Here is an 18,869-nt window from a genome sequence, read left to right as displayed (position 1 = left end):
AATCGAAAATAGGTTTAACAAGAAACATCCACCAAAACAAGGGTTTTCAAATGTATTCATACTTCTAAAAAATTTCAATAAAAGTATACATAATTTAAAAGAGAATTAAAAAACATAGACATACTTGAAGGAAGATTTTGGAAATCTAGACAAACATCCTGAAAGGTTTTCAAAAAGTAGACATACCTCAATTCCTGCTAAAAGCTACCAAACATATTCCTCTAAGTTCAACAATAATTCTACAATGGTTATTAATAATAAATTTTAGAATTTTAACCAATTCTAAGAGTTCCCACCCTTAGTCGAAAAACTAGGGCTTTTTTATGCCCAATAACGTATTCTTGAACACTTTATGAGTGATTCATGCATTCTAATCCCATATGGTACTCTACACTAGCCTAAACCCCTTAAATAACATTAGTAAAATCAAAGGCCATACCTTTTTGATGCAATCCCAAACGTCCCTTCTTCTTCTTTTCTTGGGTTTCAAGAATCTAGGGTTTTGGAAGATGAACTAGTGTTAAAAGTTGTTGGTTTGAGGTAATAATTGTAGGGATTGAGAAATAACTTACCTTATAGGTTTAGGGGAATCCATAGGGTTGTTTTCCTCAAAATAGTTGGCCAAAACGAAGTGGGAAAGAGTTATAACAAAGTTAGGCTTATATATAATTCGGGAAAATCGCACCCGACATAAAATGGTCTGGCACAGCATGTGGAGCATCATGGACCGCGTCTCGCATGGTATATTTTTTTACGGTGTCAAAATTTAGATTTTTCTGAAAATTTTGCCGGCGCGGCGCGCTTCGACACGTGTAGGGCGATGCGTACTCCTTAATTTTCCACTACACTGACGATGTTTAGTAATATGGGCATAACTCCTAGGATAGAGTTCCCTTTGAGGTCTACTATATATGGTTGGAAAGGTATTTCAAATACCTACAACTTTTATGTTTTGAGCTTTCTCATATTCCTAACGAAACTACCCAACAATTGGGTATAAGTGAGGACTATCTCAGACTTAGACGAATTTAGGAACGCCTGCGAACTTCACTATTTGGTTTGACTTCATAACGTCTATCTTTCACTCATATCCATCCCGAAGAGATTCATATAGCTAAAATATCACATTAATACTTATTCTACACATTCACACCTAACTCAAATTTATGGAGTGTTACAATTCCTGGATGAATTTGGTAGATATCTTGTTACTACACTATTGTATGCTAAATGTGATGCTGTTGAAAGAATTGATATGTGGGATAACATTTATAACCTTGCCAATAAAGAATCTTCCCTGGCTAGTTTATGGAGATTTAATTTTATAATGAATGAGGAAGAAAAAATTGGACGCTTCCAGTTTATCCTACCGAGTATGACGATTTTGCTTTCTTTATGAATTCATGTGAACTAATAGAAATAGAATTTCGAATGAGCCCTTTTACTTAGTGGAATGGAAGAGAATGTCAGGATTTCATTTTCAAGAGGCTTGACAGAACTTTAGTTAATCAGCAATTTCAAGACTGGTTTGGAAATTTTGCGATGGAATACCTGTCTAGAACAGGTTCAGACGATGCTCCCCTACTGTTGACAGTAGGAGAGAAAGGTCAACAATTTCTCAAACCTTTTAGATTCTTAAAATTCTGGTAAGAACATGAGTCCTTTATGCAGGTGGTGGATCAATATTGGAGGACAAATTATATAGAAGATACTTTTATAAACTCCAAGTTGGAAATGCAATGCCTTAAAGGAGCTTTATCCAAATGGAGCTGTCACAACCCAACTCGTAGGTCGAGCGGGCACCCACGCTAACCCCTCCTTTGTAGGAAAACCCTTCCCTTATTTCAACATTGATTTTAATTTTTAAGCATACCAAAAAGAAACAGAAATATCTAAGCACTCTTGATATCTAAATAACTACTAAGTACGGAATACAAATGCAAATGCCCCAAAATCTTGTCTAAGTACCATACAAGAGACACTATCAATACATAAGTCTGAAATGGTAAAGACAAAGAGTCTGAAATAGTGCCTCGGAACAATGGACAGATATCATAAAGAAAAGTTTCTGGGTTGTGTTTCTAGAACATAGCTCACCTTGGAAACTCGTACTAGAAGCCTTGGGAAATCACTCACGAGGTGCTGAAGTGGATCCTATAGCAAACTCTACACTCATAAAAGAGTACGGCAAGGTAGTATCTGTACAAACACTATGTACTGGTATGTTTCATAGGTTTGCCCATTAACGCACAGTGAATAGGCTAGCGAAGGGCACGACTTATATGATATTTTGATAAGTGAGAAAATATTATTTGATGATCATAATCAAGATTCAAAGACATTTGATGTAAGGAAAGAAGGTTGTCAAGGAAAGTAAGGGATATGTTGCGTGTCGAGTAAGAATTATGAGCGACGCGTTAATGATGGTGTAATGATGTCTTAGAGAAGACTGATAACATCCCTTATATTGGTATTGGGGTGTTAATCAAGTGTCAAGAAGGTTTCATAAGGATTGGAGATCAAATGAGTCGACGAGAATGAGTTTTGGAGAACTGGCATTATACGGCCAGACATACTGGCTGTACCCCACTACTCAAGGTATTGTCTATGCCAGGGTACTGCCAGTCCGCACAGGGGCTTGCCCCATTATCCCTCTTCACGCTACAGCGCTACGGGGTATCGAACCCGGAACCTCTAGCTCATTTACATTCCCCAAAGGGAATCGCCTCTTACCAATTGAGCTTGAGTAGTGGGTCCCCAAAGGGGGTCGTCACAAAAAAGGCGCCTTTTTTTGTGACGACCCCCTTTGGGGACCCACTACTCAAGGTATTGTCTATGCCAGGGTACTGCCAGTCCGCACAGGGGCTTGCCCTATTATCCCTCTTCACGCTGCAGCGCTACGGGGTATCGAACCCGGAACCTCTGGCTCCTTTACATTCCCCAAAGGGAATCGCCTCTTACCAATTGAGCGCCCAGAATAAGGGTCCTCACTGGACCTAACATATGGCCAGACATACGGCCTGTCTAAAATGTACGGACCATATGTTGGTCAGTATGTTCCGGTCGGGACAGATTTTAAGTGTTAATATAAGGACCCTTTCTCATTAATTCATTTCATTTTCCACTCACCACACCTCAAGAATTCTCCAGAACTCTCTCCATTATTCATCCTCAAGAAACCAAGGTAAAACCATGATCAATTTCATCAAACCCACAAAATCAAGTGTATGAAACCTATTAAAAGTTCATCTACACCAAGAAATCTCAAGGGAAGTGAGTTAGGGTTTTTGGTGCAAGAAGAGAAGTTCCACTCAAGCCTTAATCTTCCATTATCTAAGGTGAGTTTTATGATCATTCCATATTGTTTAAGATGTTGAAAGTTAAAAAACACTTGGATTGTAGAAAGATGTAGGAAATGGGTCATGAATGTGTGAATAGTGCCATTATTGAGTAGTAGTTTGGGATGAACTATGAATATTGATATGTTGTGATTATAAGGATGTTTTGAACGACATTTAGAACATGGAATAATTATTATGTGTGTCAATAATGAATTATGACCATGATTATGGAGAAATTGGAGTGAAATTGTGAAATGTGGGTAATGTAGACGAATGATGATTGTTGTTTGTGATATTGTGAATGTTGTTATGAACGTTTGGGAGTGGATATAGAATATGGGTAAAGTAGTATAAACAAATGAAATGCTGCCCAATTTTCTTTAGCTTTAGTAAGCACTTTCTAGTAATCGATTAACTAACATTAATGCGGATTCTCTTGAAGGTAAAAATGTTGGCATTGAAGGAGAACAAGCAAGCGATAGATTAGTTAAATGGAAAAGGTATGTGAGGCTAGTCCTTTCTTTCTATGGCATGATTTTTCCTTCTTCTCCATGAATCCTCTATATCCCAGAAAGCTAAGAGTCTATGTTCATGAATAGCTACGTGAGATAAAAGATACATTACGAGCCCAACAATAATAATGATGAGCTTCAGTCTAGAGATTCTAGAGTTCATGATATGATGTTCTTATATATTTAACGATGTCGGTTATTGTATGCACTCACCTTATATACTATTTCCTTCAAGGTGAGGCAGAATACTTATAAATGCTCCATAATGGAATCGGGGGTTCACGACCTTATGTCACCCCGACATAGCCATGGTTGCCTTCAAGTTCTAATGTATGTTTTTAATGATAAATGTATAATGATGCTAAGTTATGATATGTCTATGAGATGATCAATAATGTAAGATTATAATATGCCTATGTCATGTATAAAAATGTTGAATTACGATGGGTATATGGCGATATGATTCCACCGTGCTTAAATGGCCGAGCATGTCACCGCTAAGGTGGGCTGCTTATGATTCCACCGTGCCTAAATGGCCGGGCATGTCACCGCTAAGGAGGGCTGCTTATGATTCCACCGCGCCTAGAAGGCCGGACATGATCACCACTAGTGGGCGGTGTATGATGGTTACCCGGACGCGGGTTAACGATGATGATGATGATGCGATGATATATGCGCTATGATGATACCTGTACTATGATTGAATAAATATACGATATATGTATGAAATGTATTCACCTATAAAACTCATGCAGGTTATATCTTCCTCCTATGGCTTATGATTCTTATATTATGCTCACTTCATTCATGTCTTACATACTCAGTACAATGTTCGTACTGACGTCCGTTTTCTTTGGACGTTATGTTCATGCCCACAAGTAGACAGGGAGGTGAGCTTGATCCAGATTCGTCGGAGCTGTTAGCTGACTTGGGAGCACTCCATTGTTCCGGAGGTGCCTTCGATTATTCTTTTGTGTACATATGTATATTTTGGGCACGACGGGGTCCTGTCCTGTCCCTATGTCTAGAACTCTAGTAGAGGCTCGTAGATACGCAGGTGTGGGTTATATGGTCTCACGATGTTGCTATTGTATATATTATTTTGATAGCCGAAGGGCTTATGTATATCAAAATGGTTATATTTCCAAATGAAAAATGATTCTCTTATGATTTGAGTATGAATTTGATAAAAGAGCGCTTAATGAGTATGATGAGTAGTAGAATGAGTGGTGCTCGGTGGTTAGCCCCGGGTACCCGCCACGGCCCCTAGTCGGGTCGTGACAGATAGTTGTTGTAATCTAGAGGTAAATTTATATTAATCACGAATGTGCTACAAATTATCCCTATATATTTGTTGTCAGCAATGGTTCCTCTTAAATGTGTCATTAATGATCAACATAGAATATTTGCCCTTTTTTTTTGGAATAACAAGGAGGATGGGAGAACCAAACATTAGTCTGCTTGGTTGAATTTGTGTTTTCCAAAATGTGAGGGAGTTTGGGCTTTAGATCCTTATTTAATGTTTCCAAATCTCTATTTTCCAAATGTCCGTGGAGGTTCAAAACTAGAAAAATCATTATGGTCAAACTTCATGTGGTATAAATATTGCAAAAGTTCAGACCCACAGTGTGAAAGAAACTTTTAACATGCTAATGGACTTCATGACATATTTTATAACTCAATAGAAGTTCATAGGAACACATTAATATACCTTGCATCAGGTAACTTAAATTTGTGCAAGTATGGATGATGCCTGTCCTGATGAAAAGAAAGGAGAAAATCTCTAGACTTGATCTTTGATTATCACTAAAAATATATCCTCTTAATATTAGGTATAATAGAACACAATATACAAAAATTTCGTAATAAACTTAAAAATAGATATATGATATTCTCGTGATGCTACTACAGTTGAACAAAAAGTTGTATTAATGAAGAAAGCATATAGAGCATATATAGAAGAGTTATTCTATTTAAACAAAAAATGGAACCAAGTAGGAAAAAAAACTAACATAAATAACATACATAAAGAGAACTAAAATACCTTTAGAAAAACTTATGCATCATGTTATCACGACCCAAATCACAGAGACGTGAAAGTACTAACTTGCCGAGTCAGTAAGACATCCACAACTCAAATTAAAGAAAATGAAGTAAGGATTAAGGTGGAATAAACATACAAGTCAACTTTTAAGTCATTAAAAATATATAGTCATAAAATGTAGAAATAAGGTAAAACCATCCCCGAATCTGGTGTCACCAGTACAAGAACTTCTAAGATACAAATACAAATATAAAATAGTACTTAATAGACTGTCTGAATGTAATGACCCGTTCGGTCGTTTTGACGTTTTCCGAAATTCTTGACTTAACGGTCCTTCCCAAGTCCCATTAAATGTAACTGCATAGCCGTCCCTACGCAACCTGGTTTGCACCGGCGAACGTCAACAAGTAATGAGATCTCGCATGAGTGAACAAGGGCCCACTGTGGTGAGTCCGCACCTACGGAAAGATGTGAGCAGAGGCGCAAAACCCTGAAACAGACCTAATATTTAATCCCTCATTTCAGGATTAGATTTTCACCCATATACACTTCTCCAAAGATGGTTGGAGGCAAGAATGGCTAGGAGACTAAGAAGGTAATCTTTTTAATTCATTAATTATCTCTCCCATCTTACTTCACTCTTCGTCCATGGAAAAAAGTTGAGCTTCAAAGAAAACCCATAAAACTAGTAAAGCCCTAAAATGGTTAGAAATGATGGGTAGTAAAGGGATATTGGTAAAACAAGGGTAGTTCTGTAGATTTTAGTTCTGTAGATGTTAATCTTGGGAAGACTAATTGCTAATTCAAAACCTTAGAGTTGATCGATTTGTAATTGGGTTGGTAAAAAGGAGCATTCTTGAAATTAGGAATTCTTGAAGAATAAAGGAATTAGTAACATCTAGTGGGAGGGATGATTGTAAATGATGGGCTAATAACTATTGGAGAACATAAAATCCTAGTAAAGTAGGAAAAATTCCTACTTTACCCCATACACCCGAGACAAGCCAAGTAAGGCTTTCCTAAATGGTAATGACCGATTTATCATTAAGTCTTAGCTATGCGAATTTGTTAATTGTTAGACTCTGACATGCTACAAGGTGATCTGAAGGAAGGAACAAAGTTCGAGACCGATGTTCGTGGTACCAGCTCAGCTATAAGGTAGGTTATGGCTTAATTTTTTGGTTAGACTTCGATTAGCAAAGCATATGTATGGTTAGGAATTGACGGGGAAAGCATGTTAAGACTGTAACCCTATGTGTGAGTATGGTTGGTCTAAAATGAATCTAATAAGAGGGTCACGGGGTAATAAAAAGGAGGATTCCGATACTTGTGAGGTGTCGAGCACTAGTATTGGATATCGGTCATCATGTTTGAGTATTTGTGCTATTTCAATTGTATAGTTGGTCTAAATGCCATGTCTGGGCACTAGCTGGTAGAATAGTATGATCCTTTGGATCTATAATTGGGGTCTAATGCCTGTACTTTGTGTCTCTTATTATATTTGCCTGTCTTGCTTGTTTTTGTGGATATCACTCATATATCCTCGTTGAAATAAAAAGAAGTAAAAGGGTGAAGCCTTTATGATGTTGAGAATTGAGAACAAGCTTTTGATGGTTTCCATGCTTACATTCTTATTCATGACTTGGAGTATGTCATATTCAAGCTTTATACAGATTCATGCACATGATTTGAGGATACGGTTGTGAGTCCGATGGGATCTTTTTCCGGCCAAGTGGTGATATTGGAACATGATATTGGTAGTGGAGCCCAGTAGGCTAAGAGACAAGTTACTGAGATATGATATGGTATGATGAGGCCGTGATCCGAGTAAATTACGGAAGGGGTGATATATGGGCCTCATGAGCCCCCCATGGGTCAAGACGTCGTTCATATTCGATTGTGTGTATATTGAACAAGTGGAGAAAAGGCCTTGCATTTGCATCTCATCCATTCATTCATTTCTTATTAGTTGTTGTTATTGTTGGTACTTGCGGGTCTTATCTTGGAAATCTATTTGTTACGTGGATTTAATTGTCAAAGTTGTGATTTGCCTACTTTCAGATTATTGTTAGTTAAGGACAATGAGGTGCTTGGTTGAATGGATGTCTAAAGTTGTCCAAAGTAAGAGGGTTGAAGACTTAAGTAATATGAATTCATAACCTTTAAGTGTACAATTTGATAATCTTCATAACTTGTTAAGTATAAGCCGACTAAAGGACTCCATGTGCTAAAATTTATGGTTTCCCACTTAAGGTCAATCAATTATAAGAACTCCGAAAAATTGAGGGTATTTGAGTTGTATTATATTAATTATGGTAGATCTCCTTTTAGTCGTTTCTAGTCGAGATTAGTGGAGTGGTAAGTGGCGATTTTAGTAAGGATCTGTGAAGTGGTTTTTGTATTCCATGTCTACTTGTCGATTTCCTTCACTAGGATATATGCCAACTAATTTTTGTCGGCCTATGATGTTACGTGTTATTCTGTACTGATACTGCACTTGCTACACCTTTTGGGTGTAGAGTTTATTTAGGTATACGGATGAGGATTTATCGATTCCAACAGGTCTTATGGTGCCACTCCGAGTCCCATGTCTACTCTCATTCTGGATAGTCATTGTGTTCGTTCTGTTATGTAATTTATTAAGTTGTAAAGAGTCTTAGCAGCTTATGTACACTTATGACCAGGTTTTGGGGTGTTGTCAAGTTTCATGCGATTTTCCACAAAAATTATTTAACTTGTATCTAATTGATATTATCTCAGTGGGAAATGGTATTTATTTTACTCTGTTTTAAATAGTTTTAGTTTGTTTGGGTTGGCTTGCCTATCGGGAAGGGAAAAGGTAGGGGCCATCATGAACTCATAATTTAGGCCATGACAAATTAGTATCAGAGCCCTAGGTTCACCGATCTTCTCTGTACATAAGCAATATCTAGTAGAGTCTTGCGGATTAGTACGTAGACGTCCGTACCCATCCTCGAGAGGCTATATATCACGATTCAATTTCACTAAATCATGAGGGCACCTACCTTTCCCACCTCGGTAGGCGAACTCTTAACCCAACAATCATAAATCATAAGTAAAGCAGAAGAAGATACAATAATGTAAGTCTTACGATAATAATATAAGAAAATGCGAAAGTAAGAAATACACCCCAGTATATGTTCTGGTCATACAAGAGCAACTAACTAATGACTATAAGTCTGAATAATTACAATACATCAATAGTTTCAAGACTATGTCTTAGAATGGAAATACATACATAATAAAAGAAGAGTCTTCGGGTAGCGAAGTGTCTACGTGCTCACCCCAATAGACTCGGATGAGCAGCCTCGAACTCTCAACCATGAGGGGTAAACGTCGATCCCATCTGATACTCAACATTCATAAAAGAATGCAACAAGTGCAGGTCAGTACAAACAACACGTACTGGTAGGTATCATCGGCCGACTAAGATTAGCTAACATATACCGAGACAATAAAGTAAGATAAACTGGTAAATCAACAAAGTATAAGTCAACACGAGCCAGTGACCAAGTACCAGTCATCATCTATGTTATAGCATCTAAACCCAACTATGCCAAGTCTTAGTATATCCAATCTGAATCAATATATAACAATCATATCACAACGAGTCATCATCTATGTTATAGCATCTAAACCCAACTGTGCCAAATCTCACTATATCCATTCCGAACCAGTATATCATAATCATATCACAGGAAGACAAATGATACAATGCAATGCAGTAATATATGAAGTGTGAATGCAATACATATGAATTATACACATGTACTCCGATGTGGGACATCACATCTCGGCAGCACAACCCATGAGGGACCCGCAAAGTCCATGTACCCTCACGATTTTGGCAACAACCTCGACAATTGCTACTAGCACTCATACCTCGATTCTGGGATAAACATCAAACAATGGTCCTCACGTCACTCTCATCCAACTGAGCCCATCTCATAACAGTGTTTCCTTGTATATCATCAATGTATCAACAGTATATCATGAAGGATGAGAATACGTGCAAGGAATGAGTGCAATATCAACAATAAAATCAATCTCAAACAGTACCACATGGGCACACCAACAATATCAATAAAAAGGATATATAATAAGCCACAATAGAATCACAACTCTCCACAGTACCTAACTGGGCACATAAGTAATATCAATGATAAGGCTACCCCATAAGCCACAGTAGAATCACAACTCTCAACAGTACCTCCTGGGACACACAAGTAATATCAATGATAAGGCTACACAATAAGCCACAATGGAATCACTATTCTCATCTCAATATCAATCAAGTAATGTACCGCAATATCATTTCCCTGATACATCTCTAATCACCAATATTCGATGTCTCAACGTGGCAACGAGCCAATAAGTAAATAGAACAAGATAAGTCAACAACGCAATGGGGTGGCTAGCCCCCAAATCACACAACAAGGCCCAACTTAAGACAATATCCAACACAACTTCATACCCGAAGGTTTACTTGCATTCTCAGACAATATCGTCTAAATATATGCTTCGCTAATCGAAGTCTCACCATAGGGTAAACCATAACCTACTTGGAAGGCCGAACAACAAGGTCTCCACAATCACACCTTAGTCTTTCCTTTCCTTTGAGCCTTGAGATAAAGAAACTCTAAGCACATTCGAATCATGAAATTAGAATCAAGAAGAACATCAATCAAGCCCTACTTCTATTCAATACCCAAATTCCCAACCTATGGAATGGGGTTTATGAACTAGAAAGGTGAAATTAGGAATCTATAGGTCTCAACATGAAATTAAGCTCTAGATGATCAATTCCCATCAATAACAAGCTAGAAGAACCAACAAATCACTTAAATTCGAATTCTAGGCAAAACCCCCAAATTTGGGTATAAACTCTAACTCCCAATTCAATAATTAGACCTTAATCAAGAAGTAAACATGTTACTACAACTTATATTCATCAAATCCATGCTAAATAAAGCTAACCCAACCACTAATTTCATATTTATTGCCAAGAAATCATTTAGGAAGAAACCCACAATTAATACTCAACTTATTGATGAACTTAGCATGAACCATGAATTTTTATAGTGATTTAATGATCAAGAAATGAAGTATAAGGTTAGGGAAACTCACCACAAAGTTTAGCCTCTTCAAGAACTCCAAAACCCTCTCCAATTTCCTTTAGACGAAATAGGGAAATCTTTAGAGAGTTAGTAGTTTTTACCACTTAAACCATTCAGTTACTGCCCGATATCGCTTCTGCGGCAATGAGCGATCCCGCTTCGACCACTCAGACCGTCACGACGGTCAGCCTACATTTTCATTTGGCTGTTGTGGCGGCAAGCCCACTGCTATAGCGGTGCCGTTGCTGCGGTAATTGTGCCGCTATAGCTGGCACCAGAACAAGAATTCCAAAAATCACAATCTCAACCCAATATCCCTAGTATCACCCGAGGCTCTCTTCTTACATACCACATACATTGACACACATAAAAAATCGCTACGAACGCACTCGTGGCCTCAGAATTCCCAATGGAGGTCTCATTAACTGAGTCAACCCCTAATGCCTCAAAACTAACCTTAATATCCAAGTCCCAAAATGCACCCGAGTATATTGGGAACCGAACCAAATATGCACACAAGTTCTAACAGACCATTTGGACCTCTCAAAATCGACGAATTCCCGAAAAAGGTCCGTTTACCCAAAATTCAACTTTGAGTCAACCATTTTTTTCTTTTAAGCCAAATTTCCCCAAAACTTAGCCAAATCAACTCTGGTGTCTCAGGAAGCATGCCAATTGTCCCCGCAGGTCAAATATGAGCTAATAAAGCTCGGAAAAGGATCAAAAGGGTCAAAAATGCAATAATGACCAAACGGGTCGTTACATCATATACCAATTAAACAATCGCTCTTCCTCGAGCGATAAGGAAGAAAGGACGGAAAAATACTTGAATCGGCAACAACTGAGGATATCGGTTACGCATGTTGGACTTCTCCATCGAACAAAATTGAATCCTAACGAATGATACAGGAACCACCAGAATGGTACTTCTTCAAAAAAGAAACATGGAAGATCGGATGAACACCTGACTGGCCTGGTGAAAAACTAACTCACAAAATACAAGATCAATACAACGGATGGTCTCATATAGGCCAATCCACCTCAAGCTCGCTTTCCCTCCTTCCCATATCGCGTGACACCATACATGGGTGTAACCTTCAGAAAAACTTGCTCGCTCACTCTAGCCATCACAACTCTCTAAACTTAGCTCAAGCTCTGATTCTCATATCTCCGTATTCAAATTTTCCTCACAACTGATCCTAGAATAAACGAATTGCTTTTGCTCGAATTCTCTAATTTGATAAAATCGCAACTCTGAACGCGATCAATAGGCTCCACAAACACACTGACCCGAAATCATTGCACAATTCCTGAACATTTATCAATCACTACTCGAATCGACTCCGAATTTCGAAACTAATCACGGTCTTACCATACAAAATAAATCACGTCTTTCGCTCTCGGCTCCTAAAAGCTGAATCATGTCAAAATTGTCCACCGAGCATCGAATAACTATACCTTCCGATCTTAATATTCATGCTTCTCGACCTTTACCCGACACGCAAATCCGATACAACCCTAAACTTTTTGACGCAAAACCTGAAGCCTCATATAATAGTCATCTAACCATCGAACCTCTCATTGTATCACCTCGATATGCCCATAAATTTTTTGAAAGTATTCAATTTTACAACTGCCGCTCTAAATCTTACACAACTACTCCTAAAACCTTTAATATCCACAGTTCTCACCTAGGCTATCCAATCAATATTACTTGTAACATAATACACTACCACGAATATGGTCTCATCCCGAAAATACACTACTAACCCTCGCATAATCGGGACTTCCACAAATCCTTCCTCTTAAACCCACACTAATTCATCCACTGTGAAGTTGTCATGACCCGTCTAGAGGGCCGCGACGAGCACCCGGTGCTAGCCCACCCGGGCACCCCTTAACTTACACTTATGCTTACATCTAGGTAAGCCATACAATTAAACATATACATATATTCGTTCATCATGCTAATCCCATTAGACGACAATGCCTTTATATCATAATTGGCATCTATGCCACATCAACGTGCATGAGCCGACGAGGCTATCAAAATAATATACAAAATATAGGCCGACAAGGCCAAACATATCTAACCATATACACGTGACTATGAGACTCTAAGAAGAGTATAACATATCACATGAGCGGGACAGGACCCCGCTATGCCCATAATTACATACACAAAAGAATAAGCACCCAAAAGCTATGGCTCCGAATGAAATGGAGCTCTGCTATGTAATCTCTGAGTAAGCAGCTATGGATCAAGCCTGTCTCCCTGTGCACCTGTGGGCATGACGCAGCGTCCACAAACAAAAGTACGTCAGTACGAAGAATGTACTGAGTATTTAAAGCATGATCAATATCAATTTACAAGCATAGATAGCAACATGAGAAATAGCATCAAATGGGAGATGGCGATATCATCGTCATATGCACTTGCTTGCTTTTCTTAGGAACTTTCCATTTCTAATACATGTTTACACACATACATCCATATCCGTATCTGTTCCATATCTGTACTCATAATCGTACACATACCTTTACTCGCATTCATAGCATATCATATTCGTTTTCATACTTACCCGTATCATATACATAACCATATCATATACATAGCATTTACATAACATACCCGACCCCGAGGGTTCGGTGTTTCACGTACCCGACCATAGCTAGGTTCGGTGTTCATACATATCTGGCCAACCAAGGCTCAGTGTTACACGTAGCTGGCCCTACCAAGGCTCAGTGTCATCCGTACCCAACTGCAGTGGTGTGCGTGCGTTACGTAAACATACATACATATACATCTACACATATACTACCCGGCCATATAATCTCGGTGTTTCATAGTAGCCATACAAGGGCATACATACATATAGCTCATAAGCATCTTTACTATTATCATTACTATCATCATCGTCATCGTTATCACCATCGCTATTACCATTGTAGTCGTCATTAATATCATTATCACTATTATCATCACTCATCACACTTCTCTTTATAGGCTTACTCGTCATACGAGGAACTTGGTACAATCGTAGCATATCAAGAATCGTGAGCTTAATAGCTCGGAAGATCGAATCATTTATGAGACATCATAGACTTGTGGAATATTTAGATGTTCGACCAGAGAACCATGCCCTATGAAAGAAGGGTTAGCCTTACATACCTTTTCGTTCGACTATTTACCACTTGCACGTTTGCTTTTAACGGTTGCGTTTATACCTTCATTAAAGTCATACTATCGTTAGAATCGACCACTAGCACACATGGCTAAAGCTAGAGAAAATCGAACAGAATCTCCTTTATTTATACGACATTCCTCTATAGCGTATATCAACTCCGAAATGTCAATAGTGCATTCACAAAACCATAACAATAATCATTATTCACCCACATTATCCACGTTTCTAGACTTACTTTCAATTACTCATATCCATGGCTATAACACACAACTATGTCCATTCATGTGCATTGCTCATCTCATGTTCTCAACATCATTTATAACACATTTACATCACAATACATCAAGACTCATAACTCAATTCAAACTATTTCTCAAAATGTCACTATTCATCATTCATGACCCATTTTCCTATACTCATCTAATGTCCAAGCATTTTAACTCTCAAATACCTCAAACAACACATAAATACCATAAATCTTACCTTAGGTGTTGTAGGAACAAGCTTTAGTTGATAATACTCCATTTGAGCAAAAACCCTAGTTTATCTCCATGAGATTTCTTGACTTGAATGATCCTTAATGGGTGAACTTACACTTGACTCACTTGTTTAATGTTGTTGATCACCAAATATCCTTGAATTCTTGTGGAATATATGTAGAGAGATGTTTTAGAGAGAAGGGGTGTGGAGTAGAAGTGAAATGAAATAACCTTGGTCCCTTTATTTAATGACTCAAAATCTGATCTTAAATGAACAGCATAGTGGTCGTAAACTTGGTTTACGGTCCGTATTCCAGTTTACGGACCGTCCTTCATAGTCGTATTTAATCATAACAGAACCAGAAACTCAGGCTGAAATATGGTGATTTACGATCACAGTTTACGGCCGTAAACCACTTTACGGTCCGTATTTCAGGTCGTATTTAAACATTTTATCATTTGGCAGAAAGTTGAAGTTTTAGGAAGCCAAAATACGACATGGCAGTTTACGGACCGTATACCATTTTACGGTCCGTATTTCACTTTACGACCAACTGGCCAGAATGCAAACCTGCAACTTTTCACATTTCCAAAACCTTTATTTATTCATTATGGAGCATAACCTATCTCTTATTGCAATTGCCTTCGGAATCTTACTTAGGGTCGTCAAATGTCATTTCTCACTCATGGAAACATCGGATACTCGTACTCCTCGCGGGTCCATTCACTTGGACAACAATGGAGGATTTTTCCGAGGTGTAACAGAAGTATTACGAACTGCCCAATGGGGTACCACACAAGCCATTTCCATAAGCCTTAACATGCCGATTACCTGAAATTTGCATTCTCACTGGCCGTTGATCACGAAACCACACGGAACTCTATCGTATCACTTAGTCCATTTCTGTAGACTTCCTTCTTTAAGCTACTCAACAAACACACCCCATCAAAAATATCAGAGAAGACAACACCACAATCTATACTGACCCAAGAAATCCCTAAGATGTACCTTTTACTTATCGAATCTCAAGCAACTATACATTTCCTCAGCTCTTTAATTCTTTAATTTCTATTAGTTCGCATACGATGACATCGTCTGACCATTACTCGACCCAGTCAGTAGTCCATCACATAACAATAAGTCCCGTACACTAGCTGACTCACACCGGGAGATAATAGTAGGCCACACACTCTAAACATTATAGTTTTCCCTTAACTCACTCAACTCTAAACCAAAAACTCTCTAAATCCAGCATATCGTATAATCCCAAGTCTGGCGTATCACATCTCCAGTCTTACCAATATCCTTATGTATCCCACTGAATCGTTCTTGCTCGAATTTCCTTACTCAATTTTTGAAATGTATGCCGAACTTAGCTCAGATAACCCACCATTGATCTACCATTTCAAGTACCTAGGTTTACTAATCCCTTACTCAAATAATTAACGTTATTAGTCCTCGAAGAATAACCTCTTACCTCAATTATCGAATCTGAACACCTCTAACCACTCGCATGCCAATCCCTTTTTATTCAATAACATAAGCCGAGTAATAACATCTACTAGTAGCAGGATCTAATCAATTTTACACAATGAACACAAGATTCCCAACCTCAGTCCGCTACTGACCTCTATTAGTCTATGACATAACCGAACATACAACTCATCCATAAACTCTAGAGCCCACTCTACATTGTCCAGTCACAACCAAGCTCTCACATCACTAAATCTTGTTTCCACTAATTTCTTTCTACCCTTAACCTCGAAGACACCAATCAACCTCATTGGTCACCCCTTTACTGAACGTCATAATATAATGCCCCCGCAATCCAATCATGACTCAAGTACCCATGTTACCTCTCCTCAAGTCTTACGAACCTTAATCCTCTGAACCTAATAGCAGGATGCCTCATTGTAATCCTTTAGTTTCTGTATTTTATTTCAAATCACTTTATCACTATCAACCAACAAACACTCAAATCCACTCGATCCTCTAAGCCAATCATCCCTCTGAGCCGAACGAACCACAAACAATATCAATACTTCTCCTCAAATTGAAATGTAGCAACCGGTAACTTCCTGAGTGATTAACTCATCGCATACGCCTATAATTAAAGTCATTTCTATCAATCGATTACTAGCTCCTCAGTGTTACACCCCGTAGTTTCGTATGTGGAAATTAATAAGTGTTGGACGTTCTATGTATGGATACTGGAGTTCCCTTCAAGGATATATGATATTATATGAAGTAATCCTATGGTCATGACGGTTTACGTTCGTATAATAAGCTATGGGAAACTCTGGGACCAAGCAAATCGAAGAAAATAAATTTGTCAAAAATTTGAAGAAGTTGACAGAATTTTGGAGGGGTATATCTCCTAGTATATTAAGAATTTTAAGGTGTTTCAAAAGCCTAAAATGAAGTTCGTCGAGTCTAATTTCCAACGCAACAAACCGCTCGTCGATACGATATCAAAGTAGAGAATTATGGACATTACAAGTTCAGCTGACCTTGCAGAAACGCGTGCTATAGTAACTGATACAGTAACCGACTTGCTACAGTAACTGCTACAGTGACCCGACCCGAATTTGAACTAATATAAAAGGGGCTTGCCCCCTCTTTTTCAGCCAAAAAACCTCTTCCAAATTGTTCCAAATTCCTCTAGAAATTTCCCCAACTTCCAAACCCAAATTTCAAGCCTAAATCAACAATAATTCCCGAATTCCGGTTCAGGGAACGTATAGTTGCGAGTATAGAATCGTATAGCGACGCGTGTGGTTCAAGCTTAAGGCGAATAAAGTGAAGTCCTTCTACTAAGGTATGTTCTTGCTATTATTTACATGATTAAGATGATATGAAGGTTTAGCAATTCTTGTAAAGGAATGAATCATAGGAGAAAAATCATAAAGAGTTGAATATAATTCTTTGATTATGGTATTATGGATGTTGTTATGGTTGGATTGAATATTGGAGAAACATCGTGTGGGATGTTTATGGAATATTTTGGTGTTGAGAATATTATGATTAATGTTGGTATTGATGTTTTTGTTGTTGGTTGCTGAATTACTATTTTGGGCTAGGCATATAAACAGAGGAGATGCTGCCGAAATTTCGGCAGATTCTAGAGAGATTTATTTGAAGGACTAAGACAAGCATTGAGTAGTTAAAGTTAAAGCGACGAAAAAGGTATGTATGGCTAAACCCTTTCTTTCTAAAGGCATGCTTCTTTTGTTATAAACCTTTGTGCCATATCCATAATATCCTTGCTTCCACAAATGCTAGAAGCCTATGAATCTCATGATCCTTACAATATTATTGAGCTTATTCATGATCTTGAGACTATTCTTTGAGATTGATCTCACCTGATAATTCTTGTTCTTTCAAGGTGAGATATAGCGATGACGATTCTATTTCTAATGCTATCTAAGTTCACGGTTCTCGATACTCTCATGACTTTATTGATTTCATCTTACGATGGTTTATCCTTCAAGGAATGATATAGTGATAATGTTAATGCTAATAATGATGTTGATTTCATTTATGTATTTTTATGTATATGTATGTATGTATGCATTGCATCCCACTGATCAGTTGGGTACGGATAACACCGAGTCCCGAAAGGGCCGGGTACGGATCACACCGAATCCCGAAAGGGCCGGGAACGGATCACACCGAGTCCCGAAAGGGGCGGGTATGGATGACACCGAGTCCTGAAAGGGCCAGGTACGGATCACACCGAGTCCCGAAAAGGCCGGGTACGGATCACAACGAGTCCCGAAAGGGCCGGGTACGGATCACACCGAGTCCCAAAAGGGCTGGGTATGGCTCACGCCGAGTCCCGAAAGGGCCGAGTACGAATGACACCGAGTCCCGAAAGGGCCGGGTACGGATATGAGAGATGTATGTATAGTGAGTGCGTGTGAATGCATATGTATGTATGTTGTGTATGAAATCTTAAGAAGAGTACGAGGTATAATTACTTACTTTATCTTATGTTTTCTTCACTCCGATATCATACTACCATTCATGCCTTACATACTCAGTACATTGTTCGTACTGACATCCCTTCTTGCGGGCGCTGCGTTCATGCCCGCAGATGCAAGTAGACGAGACGAGGATCTTCCGCAGTAGGCTGCTTTCAGGTACCAGTTTTGATTGGTGAGATC

This window comes from Lycium barbarum, chromosome 5 (assembly GCF_019175385.1).
Source record: "Lycium barbarum isolate Lr01 chromosome 5, ASM1917538v2, whole genome shotgun sequence".
Lineage (NCBI taxonomy): Eukaryota > Viridiplantae > Streptophyta > Magnoliopsida > Solanales > Solanaceae > Lycium > Lycium barbarum.
The sequence above is the reverse complement of the archived record's forward strand: the minus strand, read 5'-3'. Positions refer to the sequence as shown.